General features: G+C 43.9%; 1 pseudogene; it reads left to right on the top strand.

Annotated features, from left to right (window-relative positions):
* Window positions 1-9119: 9119 nt before the first annotated feature.
* The window catches only part of LOC116574091, an 85038-nt pseudogene continuing 74803 nt past the window's right edge, over window positions 9120-19354 (top strand).

Raw genomic sequence — 19354 nt, 5'->3', positions numbered from 1 at the left:
GAATGAACTTCAACACCCCCAGAAGCCCAGCCAGTGTAGAAGCAGCCTTCAATCAGTTCTTGATTCGTCAACCACACCCTTCACTGCCCCTTCGGTTTCACTGCGTGGCTGCGCGTTCTGAGACCCAGAGGTTGAACGAGGATAAATCAGACAGACGCTTCAATTCTCGTACAGGTGCTTGAGCTCTCCTCTCTAGGTCTTGCCACTCCTCCTTTGCCTTCCTTCTTCCCAAAATGGGTTCTTTCTCACCCACCGACGACTCTGATTATTTTGATTTACACTTACCTTTTTGTGTTTACCCATACTTAAATGGAGTCTCATGAAGGATGAGAGAACATTCCACGAGGCTGGTCTACCACGTTGAATTAGGAGCCTGTGCGATTTGGTTGTTGGCACGACCACACTCATGGCAGTGGGAAGTGGACGTCCAGAAGTGCAGGGCCAAGGCAGGAGGAGCAGCTGGGATGTGGTCTCTTATATTCACAGGGATCTTTTAGAAAGCACAGTCTGCATTTATTGCCTCTACTTTTTTCCTTGTGGTCATTCTTTAATCTACTTCATTCTAGCTTCCATTACCGTCACCCCAGTTGAATCTCCTTTTTGTGAAGTTTTCCAGTAGCTTCTTGGTTGCTAAATCTAGTAGATGCCCATTAGTCTTTATCTTAATTAGCTCACTGCAACCTTTGCTTTAAATTCTCTCCTCTTTTGGTTTCTGTGCTTTCTCTCCAGGTGGTGGTTGTTATTTGATCTCTCACAACTGTGCCCATCTCCTCTTCTATCATTGAATGTAGAAGTGATCCAATGTTCTATTGTTGGACAACTTCTATTATCACATCCCTACCTAATTATTCTGTCAGCTACCTAATTTATTTAACTGCTTCTTTTCTATCTCCTCTCCTATAAATTCCTCATATTTAAGAATACAATTACATTTTTGTTATAAAATAGAAGTCTGATCACCTCACTGCTCTTTTGTCTTAGTTCTCTCTCACTGCATAACAAACCATCTTAAAATATGGCGGCCTGAAACAAAAATAACCAGAAGGAAGTGGTGAGCTTTGTAGCTCCTGTTTCTCCAGGCTCAGGATTGGTGGTAACCACCCCTAGAGCCATCCACCAACTCAGCATTGTGCCCCGTGTCCCTGGGTTTGGTGGTAATGAGCTGTCAGGATGGGGTAGGAGGGGCCTCCAGGTGAGGGTCTGGAGCCTGGAGGAAACCAGACCCGACTCATGTTGCATTTAGAACGATGAGTTTAGCGTGGTTTTAGAAGAGTAACTTCATTTCTCCAAAAAGGACAATGGCATTGGTCAACTTCAGAATGAAGCTAATTACTATTTAAGAAACAAACATGTGTCTCCCCTTCTCCAAGAAACTGGAGCAGGTGTGCAGGCTTTAGGTCAGATGTGCCTTTTTATCCCCATCTGACAACACTTCTTCACTCTGGCTCCACGAGACCGGAAGTTGAACATCAGAGTCTGAGTTGGTCATGCAGCTTGTCACAGGACGTCAACGTTCAGAGAAATCAGCAGGTACGTTGAACACAATGTCACATTCATGTCAGGATGGGAGGTAAAACTTCTCTTTAACCCCAAACCTCCTGGGCTTTTCTCTTGTCTCTAGTGGACCCACAAAGTCAAATTGAAGCAGCTGACAGCAATCTAGAGTGGGTGCCAGAGTTCCTGAGTTTCCCTGCAGGAAGAACATGGCAGGGGATTGCATTTTCTTTGTTCATTTCTGGTTTATGAAGGTATGTGGAACATCTCTTTCCTAGGCAATCACTTTGATTGGAAAGGGAAGATGCCATTTACTCTGTGTGTGTTTTTAACATAGGATTTGTTCCTTCACCTAGCAGTGTTTATTCCATTGGACCTAGGCTGTGGTGGAGTGGCCAGCATCTAGAGTTAGGTGACATTTTTGCAGTCAGAGACTTGGACGATGTCTTGCCATTTGTCAAAGGTCATGTTTCCTAATTAATTAGTTTTTCATCCAAAGACTTACAATGAGGGCAAAAGGAAAATTCAAAATGATTCCAAGGAGACTTTGATGATTTAAAAGTGAAGTGTGACTTTTTAGTTTCACTAAATGGATTATCTAGATAGTTGGATATGCAGATATTTTTTTCTCATTGAGGAGGTTGGTTTTTAAGGATTTGATGGTTTCTTTTGACATGCAGAAATTTCAGTTTGATGTCCTTCCACTTGTTTATTTTTGCTTTTGTTGCTTTTTCTTTTGGTGTCTGATGTAAAAGACTCTTCACCAAAACCAATATAGAGAAACTTACTGTCTGTGTTTTATTCTTGGAGGTTTATGGATTCAGTTCTTATGTTCAAGTCCTTCATCCATTCATAAGTGATCCATAAGAGAGTGATCCAGTCACATTCTTCTGTATTTAGTGTCCAGTTTTCCGAGTACTGTCCACTGAAGAGACAGTCTTTTCTCCATTGTATATTTTCTGATGCTGTGTCATAGGTTAAGACCATACATGTGTGGGTTGATTTCTGAGCTTTCTCCTTCCTTTTCTTTTCTTTCTTTCCTTCCTTCCTTCCTTTATTTCTTTCTGGTCTTACCATTTATTTGTTGGGAAAATATTTTTCCTGTTGGAATATATGCAGTGTGGACTTCATTGATGATGTTTTCATACTCTTTGTTAGGACTTTTCTCTGACATCTGTGGTTTTATAAATGAGTAGCTGGATCTATAGCTTTCAACAGGTTGAACATTTGGGCAGAAGTACTTAAATAGTATTCTATTCTTCCATCAGATACCAGATTGTATCTGATTGTCTTCTTTTGTGATGTTCTCAGTTGTGATGATGGATATCTATATTTCCTTTTCTGTGGTAGGTTTATTAAAGTGAATTTAATTTTTCTTAAAGGTGTGGATTCTAAATCATCCTTGTTTTAATATATATATATTTATCTAAAAGAGCGTATTTAAAGAAATGCATTTATTGGAAGCAGCTGTTGGAACAGGACATCAATATTATTAATTGCCATTCAGAGTTAATAATTCTGTCAGAGCTAAGTTTAAATATACCTTTAATATGTGAATGGATAAACTTTGCCAGAAGTACTATGATTATCAGTTTCCAAGCTTTCTATTGTGTTCCATTGACCTGTGTGTCTGTTTTTATGGTAGTGCTATACTGTTTTGATGACAACAGCTTTGTAATCTAGCTTGACATTGGAGTGTGGTGACTCCAGGTCCATTAGTTGCTTGTTTCCTTGCTTGCTTACTTTCTTATCAGTGAGATTATTTATTTCTATATTTTTACTTAGTTTACATTTGCATTCTAAATGTTTTTCTTTCACTTCCTTTTTATTATGATCAATGTAATGTGTTATTTGTTTCAGGGGTACAGATCTGTGATCCTTCTGTTTTACACAACACACAGTGCTCACTACAGCACATACCCTCCCCATGCACTACAGCACATACCCTCCCCATGCCCATCACCCAGCCACCCCATTCTCCAACACCCTCCCCTTCAGAAACCCTCAGTTTGTCTCCTGAGTTTAAGTATTTCTTATGCTTTGTCACCCTCTCTGGTTTTATCTTGATTCCTTTTTTCCTCTCTTCCCCTATGATCCTCTCTCTTGTTTCTTAAATTCCGCATATCATCCATGAAATAAATCAACCAGGGAAGGACAATGCTAGTTATCCTTCTCTGATTGACTTATATTTCTTAGCATAATACACTCTCGTTCCATCCATGTCATTGCAAATGGCAAGATTTCATTTTTGGATGGCTGCATCATATTCAATTCATTGTCCTCTCCATTCATCTGTCGATGGGCATCTGAGCTCTTTGTGTACTTTAGGTCTTATGGACATTGCTGCTATAGACAGTGGGGAGCAAGTGCCCCTTCAGATCACTACATTTGTATCTTTGGGGTAAATACCTAGTAGTGCAGTAGCAGGGATGTAGGATACCTCTATTTTCAACTTCTTGAAGAACCTCCACACTGTTTTCCAGAGTGGCTTCACCAGCTTGCATTCCCACCAACAGCATAAAATGTTCCCCTTTCTCATGTCCTCTCTAATACCTGTCATTTCCTGACTTCTTCATTTTAATTGGTGTAAGGTGGTATCTCATTATGGTTTTGATTTGTATTTCCCTAATGTTGAGGGATGTTGAGCACTTTTTTATGTGTCTGTTGGCCATTTGGATGTCTTCTTTGGAGAAATGTCTTTTAATGTCTTTGGCCTATCTCTCGATTGGAATAGTTGTTCCGTGGGTGTTGAGTTTGGTAAGTTCTTTCTAGATTTTGGATACTAGCCCTTTATCTGATATGTCATTTGAAAATATCTTCTCTCATTCATGTTCCTTTGTTGTGCAAAACTTTTCTATCTTGATGAAATCCCAATGGTTCATTTTTGCCTTTTGCCATTTTGCCCAATGGTGCATTTGTTTCCCTCACCTTTGGAGAAGAGTCTAGCAAGAAGTTGCTCTGGCTGAGATCAAAGAGGTTGCTGCCTCTGTTATCCTCAAGGATTTGGATGAATTCCTGTCTCCCATTGAGGTCTTTCATCCATTTGGAGTCTATTTTTTGTGTATGATATAAGGAAATGGTTCAGTTTTATTCTTCTGCATGTGGCTGTTCCATGTTCCCAGCATGATTTGTCAGAGACTTTTTTCCCCATTGGATATTCTTTCCTGCTTTGAGGAAGATTATTTGACCCTAGAGTTGAGGGCCTATTTCTGGTTTTTCTATTCTGTTCCATTGATCTATGGGTCTGTTTCTGTGAAAGTACCATACTGTTTTGATGATTCCAGCTTTGTCATAGAGCTTGAAGTCTGCATTTGGGTTGCCACTAGCTTTGGTTTTCTTTTCTTTGTTCTCTTTGACCATTTCTTTCTTCTCTTTGGCTTCTTCCATGCAAATTTGGGGATTATTTATTCCAGTTCTGTGAAAAATGTAGATGGCAGTTTGATAGGAATTATATTGAATCTGTGGATTGTTCTAGGTAACACAGACATTTTCACAATATTTGTTCTTCCAATCCATGAGCATGGAACATTTTTCCATTTCCTTGAGTCTTCCTCCATTTCTTTCATGACGACTCTATAGTTTTCTGAGGACAGATCCTTTGCCTCTTTGTTTTTTTTTTTTAGATTTTATTTATTTATTTGAGAGAGAGACAGTGAGAGAGAACATGAGCGAGGAGGTCAGAGGAAGAAGCAGACTCCCCATGGAGCTGGGAGCCCGATGTGGGACTCGATCCCGGGACTCCAGGATCATGACCTGAGCTGAAGGCAGTCGTCCAACCAACTGAGCCATCCAGGCACCCTGCCTCTTTGTTTAGATGGAATCCTAAGTATCTTATGGTTTCGGGTGCAATTATACATGGGATGGACTCCTTAATTTCTCTTTCTTCTTTCTTCTACAGCATTGTTGCTGTAGAAAAATGCAACTTATTTCTGTGCATTGATTTTATATCCTGCCACTTTACAAAATTCCTGGATGAGTTCTAGCAATTTTGAGGAAGAGTCTTTTGGATTTTCCACAGAAAGTATTTTATTGTCTGCAAAGGGTGAAAGTTTGACTTCTTTGCTGATTTGGACGCTTTTTTGTTGTTGTCATTGACTGATGGCTGATGCTAGGAATTCTAGTAGTATATTGAACAATAGTGTTGAGAATGGGCATCACTGTTGTGTCTGACCTGAAGGGAAAAGCTCTGTTTTTCCCCATTAAGAATGATATTCTCTGTGGGTTTCTCCCAGATGGCCTTTATGATGTGAAGGTATCTAAGGTATCTCTATCCCTCCATGGTGAAGAGTTTTGATCAAGAAAAGATGCTTTCATTTGTCAAATGCTTTTTCTGCATCTATTGAGACAATCCTATGGTTCTCTTTCTTTCTTCTATTAAGGTAGTGTAGTCCTTGGATTTATTTATTGTTGTCTAACCAGCCTTGCAGCCCAGGAATAAATTTGATTTGGTCGTGGTGAATCACCCTTTCAATGCATTGTTGGGTCCTAATGGCTAGTATGTTGGTGAGAATTTTTGCATCCATATTCATTAGGGATAATGGTCTGTAATTCTCCTTTTGGGTGGGGTCTTTGTCTGATTTTAGGATCAAGATAATGCTGGCCTCTACCAAAGTGTTTGGAGGTTTTTCTTCCAGTTCTATTTTTTGGAAACGTTTCAGAATAAGAGGGCTTGGGTGCCAGGCTTATGGCACAGAAGCCAGAAAACCCAAACTAGTGTTACCGGGTAGGTCCTAGGGACATTGGGACCTGATCTACTGCCATTGAGGTGAGCTCCTGAGAGGGCAGAGTTGACAGTGTGGCTCAGGCTGAGGATCAGGCTCCAGGTTTGAGTCCATGGGGCCAATGAAGGTGGGGGTGGCCACAGGTGGGCATGCAGATGTCTCCTGCTCTGAATCCTTTGCAGAGTTCCAAATGGGACAGTTTCCTTCTGGGAAGAAGGCAGAGTCTTGGGTGATGGCTCAGGTGTCCCCAGTATGAAGGGTATGGGGGGGTCATGTCTCAGGGGACTGAAGCCAGAAAACCAAACCTAGGGTTAGAGTTAAGGCCTGCAAGCATGGCAGGCCCATTTTGCAGATGCTGATGGGAGGACCACAGGGCTGAGTTGAGGGCATAGGTCAGGCTGAGTTTCAGGCTCCAGGATTATTTCCAGGGGGCCTTAGAAAGTGGGGGGTGGCCTCGGGTGGCCATGAAGATTTCTCCAGGTCTGAATTCCTTGTGGATTTCTAAATGGCACGGTTTCCTTCTGGGAGGCAAGCAGAGTCCTGTGTGTCCCAGGGGTCCCCAGTCCAGAGCTCTGGGGCACCAGGCCTCAGGGGAAGGAAGACTGAAAACCCACCCTAGGGTTAGGTTTGTGGTCAAGGGATGTGACAATCCTGATCTGCCGATGCTGAGGTCAGCTTCCTGGGGGACTGAGTTGAGGGTGGCTGTCAGGCTGAGTGACAGGATCTGGGTTTGTGGCCAGGGGAGGTGCCAACAGTGGGGGTGGCCTCAAGGGGTCATGCAAGTTTCTCCTGTTCTGAGGGTTTTTCCCAGCTCCAATAGCACAGTTTCCTTCATGGCAGGTCCTATCTGGGGAGCTGAGTTGAGGGTGGTGGTCAGGTGGCTAGTCAGGCTCCAGGTTTGCAGCCAGGGGAGGCGCTGAATGTGGGGATTGCCTCAGGGGTACATGCAGGTTTCTCCCACTCTGGGGGTTCTGTGCAGCTCCAAACATCATGGTTTCCTCCTAGGTATCAGGCAGAGGCCTGGGGTGTGGCTCAGGGGTCCCTGATCTGGGGGGCGAAGGAAACCGTGCCATTTAGAAATCCACCTAACCTAGGGTTAGGTTTAGGGCCTAGGGGCATGGCAGGTCCAATCTGTTAGCGCTGGCATGGGCTCCCTATGTGGCTTAGAAGAGGCCACGGGTTGTTGGTGTTCTGGGGTGATTCATTCCTCGTGTGTGCCTGGTGTTTTGAGTGCTTTGTCATGAGGTTCAGGCCATGACTGCTCAGGCCCAGGGGCCAGGCCCAGGCGACTTTCCTGAGGGCCACAATTGCCAGAAGTGAGCTCAATGGGGGTTTCCAGAAAATTCTCATAAGCTTTCTGCCGAAATTGATATCAATCTAGGCAGAAAGCTCGTGAGAATTGGCTGACATTGTGCAGCGATTTGGGGTGCATACTAGCCTGGTGTTTGGATTGCTTTCTCACCAGGTGCATTTTGTGACCATCCGGGCCCATGGGCTGGACCCATGCGCTCCCCTGAGTGCCCTGCTAAGGCGAGCTCCCAGGGGGCCAGAACTGAGGCTAGGGGTCAAGCTGAGCATCAGGTTCCTGGTTTGTGGTCCCAGTGGGTGCCAAAGGTGGGGGAGGCCTCATGGGTACATGCAGGTTTCTCCCCTTCTGAGGGTTTTGCGCAGCTCCAAATGGCACAGTTTCTTCCTGGGTGGCAGGCGGAGTCCTGGGGTATCACTCAGGGGTCCCCTTTCTGGAGGGCTTCGGTGCCAGACCTCTGGGGACAGAAGCCTGAAAACACACACTAGGGTTAGGCTTAGGGCCTAGGAGCATGGCAGGCCCAATCTGCCAGCACTGAGATGGGCTCCTCAGTAGGCTGAGTAGAGTGCATGAGTTGCTGGTATTCTAGGGCAATATAGGCCATGTGCGCATCTGGCGAGTAGAGCACTTCCTCCTGAGGTTGAGGCCATGACCACTTGGGACCATAGCCCAGGCCCAGGTGGTTCCCTTGAGGGCCCCCACTGCTGGAAGCAAGGTCACCAGTGGTTTACAGCCTATTCTCATGAGCTTTCTGCCCAAATCAATGTTGATTTGGTAAAAAAGCTCATGAGAATTGGCCAGCATTGTGTGGCAATTCGGGCCACACATGTGTCTGGTGTTTGGAGTGCTTTTTCACCAGGTGCATGTTATGACCATCCAGTTCCATGTGCCAGGCCCACGTGGCTCACATGAGGGCCCCACTGAGGTGAGCTCCCCGGGGGCAGATTTGTGGATCTGGGTCAGGTTGAGTGTCAGGCTCCAGGTTTGTGGCCAGGGGGCCACCAAATGTGGGAGGTGGCCTCAGTGGGGCATGCTGGTTTCTCCCACTCTGAGGGTTTTGTGCAGCTCCAAATGGCAGTTTCCTCCTGGGTGGCACGTGGAGTCCTGGGGTGTGGCTCAGGGGTCTCCAGTGTGAGGGGCTTGAGGGCCAGGCCTCTAGGGACAGAAGCCTAAAAACCCAACCTAGGGAAGCTCCAGCAGCACAGTTTCCAGGGTCTTGCCCACTGCAGCTCAACACTGCTTCCCTTGGTGGCAAGCTGAACTACCTCATCTTTCAGCATCTGTTGCACTGGAGCTCAGCACCGCCTCCAGTGGTGGAAAGATGAATGATGACAGCTGCTTGATGGCATGGCAGTGTAGAAGTCTGTTACTAGAGACAGTGCTGAGCTGCATTGGGAGAGCTGCTGGGAGACATGCCACTGCAGCTTGCAGGCACTGAAGGCAGTGGTGATTCACATTGCGAGACCCTGGAAGAAATGGAAATGTTGGTTCCTGCCCCTGCTGGCAGTGGTCAACTGCAGGGTGAGGGATGCCAGAAGGATTTGCAGTGCTTCTGATGGCCACCAGAGACAGTATTGAGATGCAGTACAAGACCATGGATGGCGTGGATGTGCAACTTGTCACCACAGAAGGCAGTGCTAAGCTGCCATGGGAGATACTGGAAGGAAGTGACAGTGAAGTATCCCATCACGGCAGGCACCGGTGAGCTGCAGTTTAGGATGCTGCAAGGAGTGGCAGTGCAGTTTCCTACCACTGGAGGGAGTGTTGAACTCCAGTATGAGATGCTGGAAAATGCTGCAATGCCCTTTCATGCCAGTGGATGTAAGGGTGAGCTGCAGTGTGAGACCCTAGAAGAAGGGGCAGTGTTAGTTCCCACCACTGGAGGCAGAGGTCAGCTGCAGTGCAAGAGACAATGGAAGGCTTTGCAGTGATTCTTATGGCCACTAGAGGCAGTGTTGAGATGCAGAGTGGGATGAGGAATTGCGAGGCTGTGCAGCTTGTTGCCACTGTAGGCAGTGGTGAGTTGTAGTGTGTGACTCTGGACAGAGTGGCAGTGTCGGTTCTCACCAGGGAAGGTATGAGATTTCAGTCTAAATCTCATGAGAACTCAGGCAGTACTTATGATATTTTTACCCAGATATTGGGAGAACTCATTCCAAATATGAGATGAGAACTTATTCCAAGCTGGAGAGATCTTATTTAAAATCTCCTGAGGAAAAGATCTCTTGAGAACCCATTCAAATATCGCAAGAACTCAGGGACATCACGCGATACCAGTCCAAATCTCGTGAGAACTTATTCCAAAGCTGGAGAGATCACAGTCCAAATCTCCTGAGATCTCGGGCAATTCTCATAAGAATTTACCCAAATCTACCGATTTGGGTGGGTTTCTCATGAAACTTGGGTAGAAACCTTGTGAGATTTCAAATAGCGTGAGAACTCAGACATAGCATGACCTCAGTCCAAGTCCTGTGAGATCTAGTTCAAATCTCGTGAGAACTTATTCCAGAGCTCGAGAGATATCAGCCCAAAGCGATTTGGGAAGAAAGCTCATGGGCATTTGCCAGAAACCCCCGAAAACTTGCTCCAGTGGTGGAGGCCCTCAGAGAAGCCATATAGGCCTGGCCGGTGGTCCAGGGGGTCACAACATGAAGATAGAGAGTGCTCCAAATGCAGTGCATGCATGCAACCCGAATTGGGACAGAACGCCAGCCAATTCTCAGGAGCTTTGTGCCCAAATCAATACTCATTTGGGCAGAAAGCTCCTGAGACTTGGCTGGACACCCCTGGAGAACTCGATTCTGGCGGTGGGGGTCCTTATGGGGGTCACCTGGGCCTGGCATGAGGTCTGCATGCTCAGGGTCAGCACCATATGAGAAAGCACTCCAAATGTAGTTGCCCACATGGCCAGAATCACTGCAAAATGCCAGCAAGCCCTGCCCTCTACTCAGCCCCCTGGGGAGCCTGCCTCAGTGCTGGCAGGTTGGACCAGACATGCCCCTAGACCCTAACCCTAACTCTAACCCTAGGTTGGGTTTCCAGGCTTCTGACCCCAGAGGCCTGCCCCCAAGCCCTCCAGATTGGGGACTCCTGAGCCATACCACAGGACTCCACCTGCCACCCAGAAGGAAACCATGACATTTGGAGCTGTGCAGAACCCTTAGGGCGGGAGAAACCTGCATACCCTCCTGAGGTCACCCCCAGCCTGGTGCCTGCCCCCCCAAACCCAGGTCCTCACACTCAGCCTGACTCCTGCCCTCAACTGTGCCCACAGGGAGCTCGCCTCACTGGGGGCCCTCAGGGGAGCTGCCCTGCCTGTGGTTCAGCTCCGTCATGGCCCAGACCTTGCAGGAATGCATCCTTCACCACATTCTATTCATTAGAAGAAAAGGGAAGGGAATTAGCCCTCATCTTTTTGGGGGACAACTAAGAACAAATTTGTGACCGTATGTTAAGACAATTATACCTCCTGAAAAATCTTTCAGTGCCTTTTATGACATTCATATCACTTTCTTCATATCATAATCCCTCAGCTCTGCTAAAGTAGTGGCAGCTGAATGAACTCATGGTGCCTTCTCTATGTGCACGCCTTTGTACATGTCATTTCTTTTCATCTGTAATACCCATCCTACTTGCTTACCTCTCTCATATCCATTGATCCTTCAAAATCCTCATTAGATGCCAAAATTATCAAACTCTTCTTCCTGTTGCTGTACCCCCTACCACTTGCCTTTTACCAGGTAGATTTAATACAGGTACATTATTTGCCCCTCCCCAACCCCCACCTTTGTTTAACTCTTTCTCCATATCTGTAAGTTCAGGCTAGTATCTTTTATCTCTGAATCTTTATTGCTTAGCACAATTCCTGCCATCCTTGTTGCAATACCTGCTAACTAAGAGTTTATAAAATTAAGGTGTGAACCCATTGTTAGTAGTGCCTGACCCCCATAAAAGCTCATTTAAAAACAACAACCCAAAGGAACAAAATAAATTGGTAAGGAATTTAACCAAGTCATTGGCAGTAGGTAAGTGGCAGGGGAAAGGTCTGAGAAAAATGCAGTGACTGTACATAAGAAAGAGAGGGGGAGGAGTGAGGACGATTTAGGAGTGTCTAATTAAGCTGTTGGGTAAAAAGAAAATAAGAGCGAATGAGCAGGAAGGGAGGAGAATGAGCTTAGTTCTGAAGATGCAGGTTTTAGGATGTCTGAGTTCTTCTGCAGACTTGCCTCATAGGGCTTAGGAAAAAAGTTCTGAACATCAGTAGAGGGGTTATACCAGAGATGGATGGGAGAGATGTTATCTGTACCACAAGTTACTTCATTCATAAACAATGGGAAAAAGTATTGTCAAGTAGGAAGAGAGCCAGAAGAGTTGTTACTCTCACTAAGGTCATGAGGGTAGAGACAAAGCTGCCATGGTATCCTGCCCATCATTTCCTAGGTGTCACTCACACTCTATTTTCTGGCCAACTCTGGGCTCTATCCTCTTGGCCATGATTCATAAACTACTGTGGGTGAAGCATTGGCCACTCCCTGTGCTAATAACAGTGGTTTAGACACTTTTACAATGCCTCTAAACATTCATACACCAAGTGTACCAAGGCTCAGTTGAATTTAATTCAGAACTGTAAAGCCTCACTTAGAACTGTTGTTGATAAGTCAATCAGTAGGATTCTAAGTGCCTCTTATTGGTTACTATGGATCTAAAAATGAAAATGTCACTTTTCTTCTTGGAACATAAAAAATAAAACTATTCACCAGAAGTGAATGAAATTAGTTTGTCAGTGACACCTTCGTCAATTGGCGTAAGGATAAGTATGAGACAAAATTGGGCATTGTTGAAAATTTGGCTAATTTGGCCACCATCCCAAGGAAACTTTGAGTCATGTATAAACCAGTTTGGGGAGAAAATTGGATTTTGGGACTTTTTTTTCCTATATTTTATTTATTTATTTGACAGAGAAAGAGAGAGTGAGAAAGGGAACACAGACAGAGGGAGTAAGAGAGGGAGAAGCAGGAAGAAGCCTCCCTGCTCAGCAGGCTTGATACCAGTACCCTGGGATCATGACCTGAGCTAAAGGCAATCGCTAAACAACTGAGCCACCCAGGTGCTCCAACTCTCTTTTTTTTTTCCCAGTCAATATATATATTTTTCCAAACCTTGTTTATTTTTAAAGCTTGGGATAATTTTAGAAAGTTTTCAGAGTCTATTTCCCTTGGGAGAACCTCTCTCTAAAAGAGATCTGGTTTCTAATCATCTTGACAACTGTAAAAGAAGTCATCCGTGTAAGCCCAAATGAGATATATCAAAGCCCCCTTGATCATTTTATGAGCCCGCTTCACTCTTTCAAAACCTGGGACAAGAGGTTACTTGATCGTGTTACTTTCAGTGTATACTCCTCTTACCTCATTCCAGCTCAGCAGATGGCCAGAAGGAGCAAAGTTGTCTTTTTCCTTTTTGAGTGTTTCGAGTGCACACACATGGGATTTAGGCAAATAGGGTGTTTATGTCTCAGGAAGTCTCTGTCTGACCTCAGGCAGCTCTGCAGTGCACATTCCTGTGAGTTACGTGTGCTGGTAAAAACATCCTGCAATTCACAAAGCCATCCCCTCTTAGTCATGAAGCCAACACACCTGTCAAGAGAGTTTTATTTTAACTTGTTAATGACACCACAAATAGACAGAGGACAATGCTGTCATTCCAGGGGACAGTTTTGCACAGCGGGCCTCTTCCAAGGCCTGCAGAATACTGCAGCCTGGCTCTTATTCCTAATTAGAGAAGCCCCTCCACGGACCCCATAAATCAGTTGTCATTTGAGAACTGTCCTCCTGTGTGAGCTGGGAAGCTCTGCATCTGTCAGCACCGAGGCCAAACCCCATGGCAATTACCGCTGCCCAAGAGTTCCTGGATACGGCTCATTACTCAGCAGATAACTATATTTTTCTCGTCGCTCTGAGATGACAAAGTGGCTTAGTAGGCACTGTTTTGCCTATTGTGTTCGTAGACGTGACCTCTGGGGCTCAGGGCTCTCAGTGAAGTTTGGAGAACAGCTCACAGGAGAACATGATCCGTCACTGCCCTGAATTTGAATTCCTTTTGAGAAGCACAGAACTGGATTTGGAGGTTTCATCTAAATGTCATCTCACTTAGCAAGGTTCGGCCAGTCTGACAGCAGCATGCTTGGTGCGCCAGGAGCAGTGTTGGGCCTGGCCTGCTGGGTGGAGACATTCAGCCCTCTTTAGAGGTCCTCCAGAAAGACCATCAGCAAGGGACATGATATAAAGTCCACTATGTGCTGAACTGTGTCTCTTGCAAAATCCATCTTTTGAAATCCTTAAACACCCATATCTCAGAGCATAACCATGTTTGGAGACAGGGATTTTGCAGAAGGGATTAAGTGTAAATGAGATCATGAGGTTGGTCCCTAGTCCAATATGATTCATGTTTTATAAGAAGAGGAAATTAGGGGGGCCTGGGTGGCTCAGTCTCTTATATGTCCAACTCTTGATTTTGGCTCAGGTCATGATCTCAGGATTATGACCAGGAGTCCTGTATCTGGCTCCCCACTTAGTGCAGAGTCTGCTTGAGATTCTGTCTTCCCCCTCCCACCTCACCTCCACCCCCTGAAACTGACCCTCCCCACTCACTCGTTCTCTCTTTCTGTCTCTCAAATAAATAAATAAATCTTAAAAAAAAAAAAGGGAGGAAATTAGGACACAGACCTAATTAGGATACAGATGGAAAAGTATATGAAGACAGAGGTAGACAAGCTAAGGAGAGAGGTTGCAGGAGACACCAACCTTGCCAGCACCTTGATCTTGGATTCCAGCCTCCAGAACTGTCAGAAAGTAAGTTGTTTAAGGCACCAGTCTGTGGCCCTTTGTGATGGTCACCCTAGCAAATGAATACAAGCATTTTCTAAAATCTCTCATAAAAACATGTTATTTAGGGCACCTGGGTGGCTCAGTGGGTTAAGCCTCTGCCTTCAGCTCAGGTCATGATCTCGGGGCCCTGGGATCGAGTCTTGCATCGGGCTCTCTGCTCAGCAGGGAGCCTGCTTCCTCCTCTCTCTCTCTCTGCCTGCCTCTCTGCCTACTTGTGATCTCTGTTTGTCAAATAAATAAATGAAATCTTAAAAAAAAAAGTTATTTAAATAGATTGTGATCAAGCAATGATCAGCATATTTTACTAGAGGATTTGAAAGAGACAAGAATAGAGGTTTAGCGGGGCGCCTGGGTGTCTCAGTGGGTTATAGCCTCTGCCTTCGGTTCAGGTCACGATCTCAAGGTCCTGGGATCAAGTCCCGCATCGGGCTCTCTGCTCAGCAGGGAGCCTGCTTCCCCTCCTCTCTCTGCCTGCCTCTCTGCCTACTTGTGATCTCTCTCCCTCTGTCAAATGAATAAATAAAATCTTAAAAAAAAAATAGAGGTTTAGGCCATGCACAAAGTTCAGCAATTTTAATTGAACTAGCTGCCTAGAAGGTTAGTAACAATTCAATATAACAGATGAGTAGATTTACTTAAGTTTACATAAAGTAGTAGAAGTAACTTTAAAAAAAGAGAAGAATACTATTTTAAGAATTTAGGAAAAAGTGTTTTCTAGCATTTTTTAAAAGTTAAATGACCCAAACTAATTCTTTGGGGTACTATACGCAGGATTTTTGAAGTAAAGAGTAGGTTATGTCCTCAGGGTTCTCGTAGCTGTTTCTTAGTTCTTTCATTCTCACTCTAGATATTCGTGTTTATCTACTCTTTGCTCAGCACTGAGCATGGAGAATGAACAAGACCCTTCCTACCCTCTAAGAGCTCACCCCCTCAGTGGGAAGGAACTTAATCCCCTCTGCAACGCTATACAAAGCATTCGGGGATGTAGAGAAAAGAGCCATCAAGAAATCCACCTGAAAAAGTTAAGGAATACTTTACCAAAACGGAAAAGAAAAGAGGATCACTGGGGAGAACATTGTATGACCCAGTGAAAATTATTAAACTTTCAGCTTCTGGTGCCTCTTTTGTAAAATTGGGTGGGGGGGGGGGCGGAATGCATTCTGTATCAAGGTGTTAGGAAGAGTTGTTATCTTAAGAGTATCTAGCACATAATTTACACCCAATAGATTTTCATCCTTCTCTGTAATTTTGCTTCTCCTCTTTCTCCTTCTTTCTTCCCCACCCCCTCCTCCTTCTTTGCCTGATCTCATAGTCTTCCTCCTGTGTTATCCTGTATCAGGCATCATTCCAGCAAAAAGCACCCTAGGTACCTGCCAGTGCACCAGGGAATCAAGCCATTTAGGTACTTGCCCAAACTAGAGTCACATCTTCTGTTGACCTCCTTAAGTGGCTTGTACCTATCAAAAAAAAAAAAAGGTAAAAAAAAGTAAATGATGCAGGTTCTGAACACCAACAGCCCCAGTCAGAGGGCTATTGCTCACATCATTTAGTTTTTACTCCAAACATAGTTCCATGATTTTGGGCCCAGCATGTGCTTGGTACCACATTGGTTTCAGCCCTTCACTGGTGGGATTTCCTTTTGGTTTCCAATGTCCAAGGAAGAATGTACCTCTGAATGTTTAGGTTGCATATGCAAATGATATGACTCAGGATAAAACATTTGTTCCTGGGTGGAGAAGATATTTGGACCCATTCTAGAACTTCTCTTGGAGTAGAAGTGGTGGGACAGGCAAAGTCTGATGAACACTTCATTACCTCTTTTGAGGCCAGAACAGCCCAAAGATCCCTCTCTGGACTTTTTTCTTTTTCAAAGCATTATTAAACAGCAAGCCAGCCTGATTTTTTGCAGTGCTTTCTCACAGGAACTTTGCAAGCATGGTCTAATCCATTGTTGCAATAAGAACTTTATCTTTTGTAAGGAAATTATTGTGTGATTTATTTCAGTACAGCAGGCACTGGGCTCCACTTCCTAATCTCTTATTTCCCTTAAGAAGAGAAAATTTATTGCCAGTCTGGTAAATGTTAAAGGGCTTTAAGTCTGTAAAGGGAAATTTGGCTAAGGATTTCCCAGAAGATATGTGTATCAAAAATGAGACAATTTATGCTTGAAAAACTTGCTACATGATATTTCAAAATACCACCAAAATACTCATGATGCAGAAAAAAAGAGAATCTTTTGGACTTTATTAGTTGAGTTTTATGTTGTAATATGCTTTTCATTTTTGAACGATTGCAGGGGAGGGTCCCACAATCAGAGATTGGTGAAGGTCTTAATCTGACCATGACTTGAGTCATTATCAAATAGGTAACTCCAAAGCTACCTAAAATAATAGTTTTACTTATAGAAGAAAGGGATATGCTTAAAATACACAGGGAATATGGGAAGAGCAAAGTGGCACCTTGAGACTGGATATCTCAGGCTGGAGTTGGGTGTGAAAGAGAAAAACACAAAACAGTGGGCACGTTAGAACAGACACTTCAGAGAAAAAGATGAGAAGCTTAGCTTTAACTACCATGCACTTTAGTGGAAGACTGCCCCAAGACTGCCCTATGGCTGCACAAAAAAAAAATAAATAAAAAAGAATTGAATTTAGATAGAGATGAATATTTCAAGATAAGGATAGAATCATGAATGGAAAAGATCAACAGGGGAACACAAATATTTCCAAAATAGAGACCATCCGTGGAGAGCCCTGTCACTGGGCTCTGCTTGTATGGCCCACGCCTTGAAAATTCTTTCACCAGCACACACCTGTTGACTGCTTTAAGACTGAAAACTGGAGTCCCTCCATTAATATCACCATCAGGGCTTGAAACATAAAGAGGGCTATTATTTTATAGTGCTTATCATGTATAGGCCCCCTTCCAAATACTTTATATTAATTCATTTAATGTTACCCATAGTAGGCAGATACCAACTTGTATTATCCTATTATACAAATGTGGACATTATGGTACAAAGAACAAAAGTCATGTCTTCCAAGACACAAGGCCAGTAAGAAACAGAATTTGTAATGAGACCCAAGAAGTCTGAATTCAGAGTCTGATTGCTTAACTCCTTAGAAATCCCACCTCCGTCGGTGAACAACATGTGTGGTCTTTGGCGATCCTGGTGGTACACCCTAGATCTTCCAGGCCAGCATGTTTTCAAGCATTCTGCTCATCGCACCCAAATAAATTCCCATATTCCAGATATTTTCTGTCACAGATAATAAATGTTTGTATATGCGTGTATATGAATGTGGAAGTTCCAGTCACCAAATATTTCAATTTTAAAGTCCTAGTAAAAGCTATTCTATACTTTAGATTATCTAGCTTTATGCAAATAAAGGACTTATAATTCATTGGCATGAAAAAACCCAACCTCTGTGGACCTCAGTCTCTTCATCTTTAAATTGAGTGTGTTGGACCAGATGAACCCCCATTGGTCAAGATTTTATATTTTATGTGTGTCACTCACATCCAGGTTCAGTCCCATTTCTGCTGAAATAGCATGTTGTAATCAGCCTTCCAGGAAAGGATTGTGAAAATTCATTCATATGCTCTATCGTCCAATGGAGCACATTCCTAGAGGTAATTGAGTCTGCTCAAATCAATGAGTCATTAACCATCTGTAACTCTCCACAGATTAATTACCAATACCATTGTTAAGACTGTAACCTGTTTTGTTTGTACCTAGAGAAATGTTTTTGTACTTTCACTCTTAATTTGGCAGCAGCTGATATTAATTCAGGCCATACATCATACTCATTGGTCTTTCATGACTGCCATTTCCCACAGGCAACCTGATTATCCTACTCACAAAAACAGCAGAGAGCACCTAGCTTGTAACATAGCAGATGAACAATACTCAGTGAATGAGCTTTCTGTACTAAATGGGGCATGAGGTTCATTGCGCTCCCTATCACAGTCCAGAGGACTTGCAGCAGAGAGGAGATAACTCATTTAAATAAACTGGAAGAGATCAAAGAAGAGCTCCAAGCCAGTCAGCCAGTTAAAACCCACTTAACACCTCCATAGAATTTAGCACCTTTCTGCTTAAAGTCCTTTGGTGGATTAAATATCCAGAGGACTGGTAGAGAGAAAGGAACCAACATTTCTGGACATTTGATACAGTCACTGTGTCCAGGTTAACGATGGTACCAATAGCAACAAACCTTTGTTCCATGGGCACAGTTCCAACTGCTCTCTGCCTATCCATCCTTCTCATCCTCACATTAACCCCCAAAAGCAAGCACAGTTTTTAGCCCTATGTTCTTGCTTTCAAAATTACAACCAATTTAAGAAAGAGTGAATATTACACCTGTTGTTCAGATGAGACACCATGTTTCAGATGACTGTATAATTTGGCTGGGTTCCCACAGCAAACGGATGATTGAAGTCAGAATTTACACTCTTGTCCGTCTCACTCCAAAGTTGTGTTATTTCTTTCTTCATCATGAATCTCAATACTTTTTGAACAGCTCTGCATTCTATCTCGTATCTGACAGTTTCTAAGTTGGAAGGGACCTTAATGATTTCAAGCTCATGCTTTCATTTTGTAGAAAAACATTGCTCCTTCAAAGGGTTAGTTGGTCTGAAACCCGAGCTTTTGCCTTCTTGGTCTGAGTCGTCTCTACTTGTGTCACTGCTCCTCAGTAGGGCTCACACAATTCTATCACAATGATCCTTAAGTCTGAGAGCTCACCTGTGGAGTCAAAAAAAAAAGGAAAAGAAAAAAAAAGAAAAGAAAAAAAGATAAACGAAAAGAAGAAACAGACTGGTCGTCAGCATGATCATAGACCTACTGAATCCAGGTTATCTAGTTAGCAAATGTGTGACACTGATGTTACTCTAACTTTATGCTATATTAGTATAAACTCCTATAAACTAAACATTGGGTCACCTTG

This window comes from Mustela erminea, chromosome 15 (assembly GCF_009829155.1).
Source record: "Mustela erminea isolate mMusErm1 chromosome 15, mMusErm1.Pri, whole genome shotgun sequence".
Lineage (NCBI taxonomy): Eukaryota > Metazoa > Chordata > Mammalia > Carnivora > Mustelidae > Mustela > Mustela erminea.
Note: the sequence above shows the minus strand (reverse complement) of the source record. Positions and strands in the feature narration are given on the sequence as shown.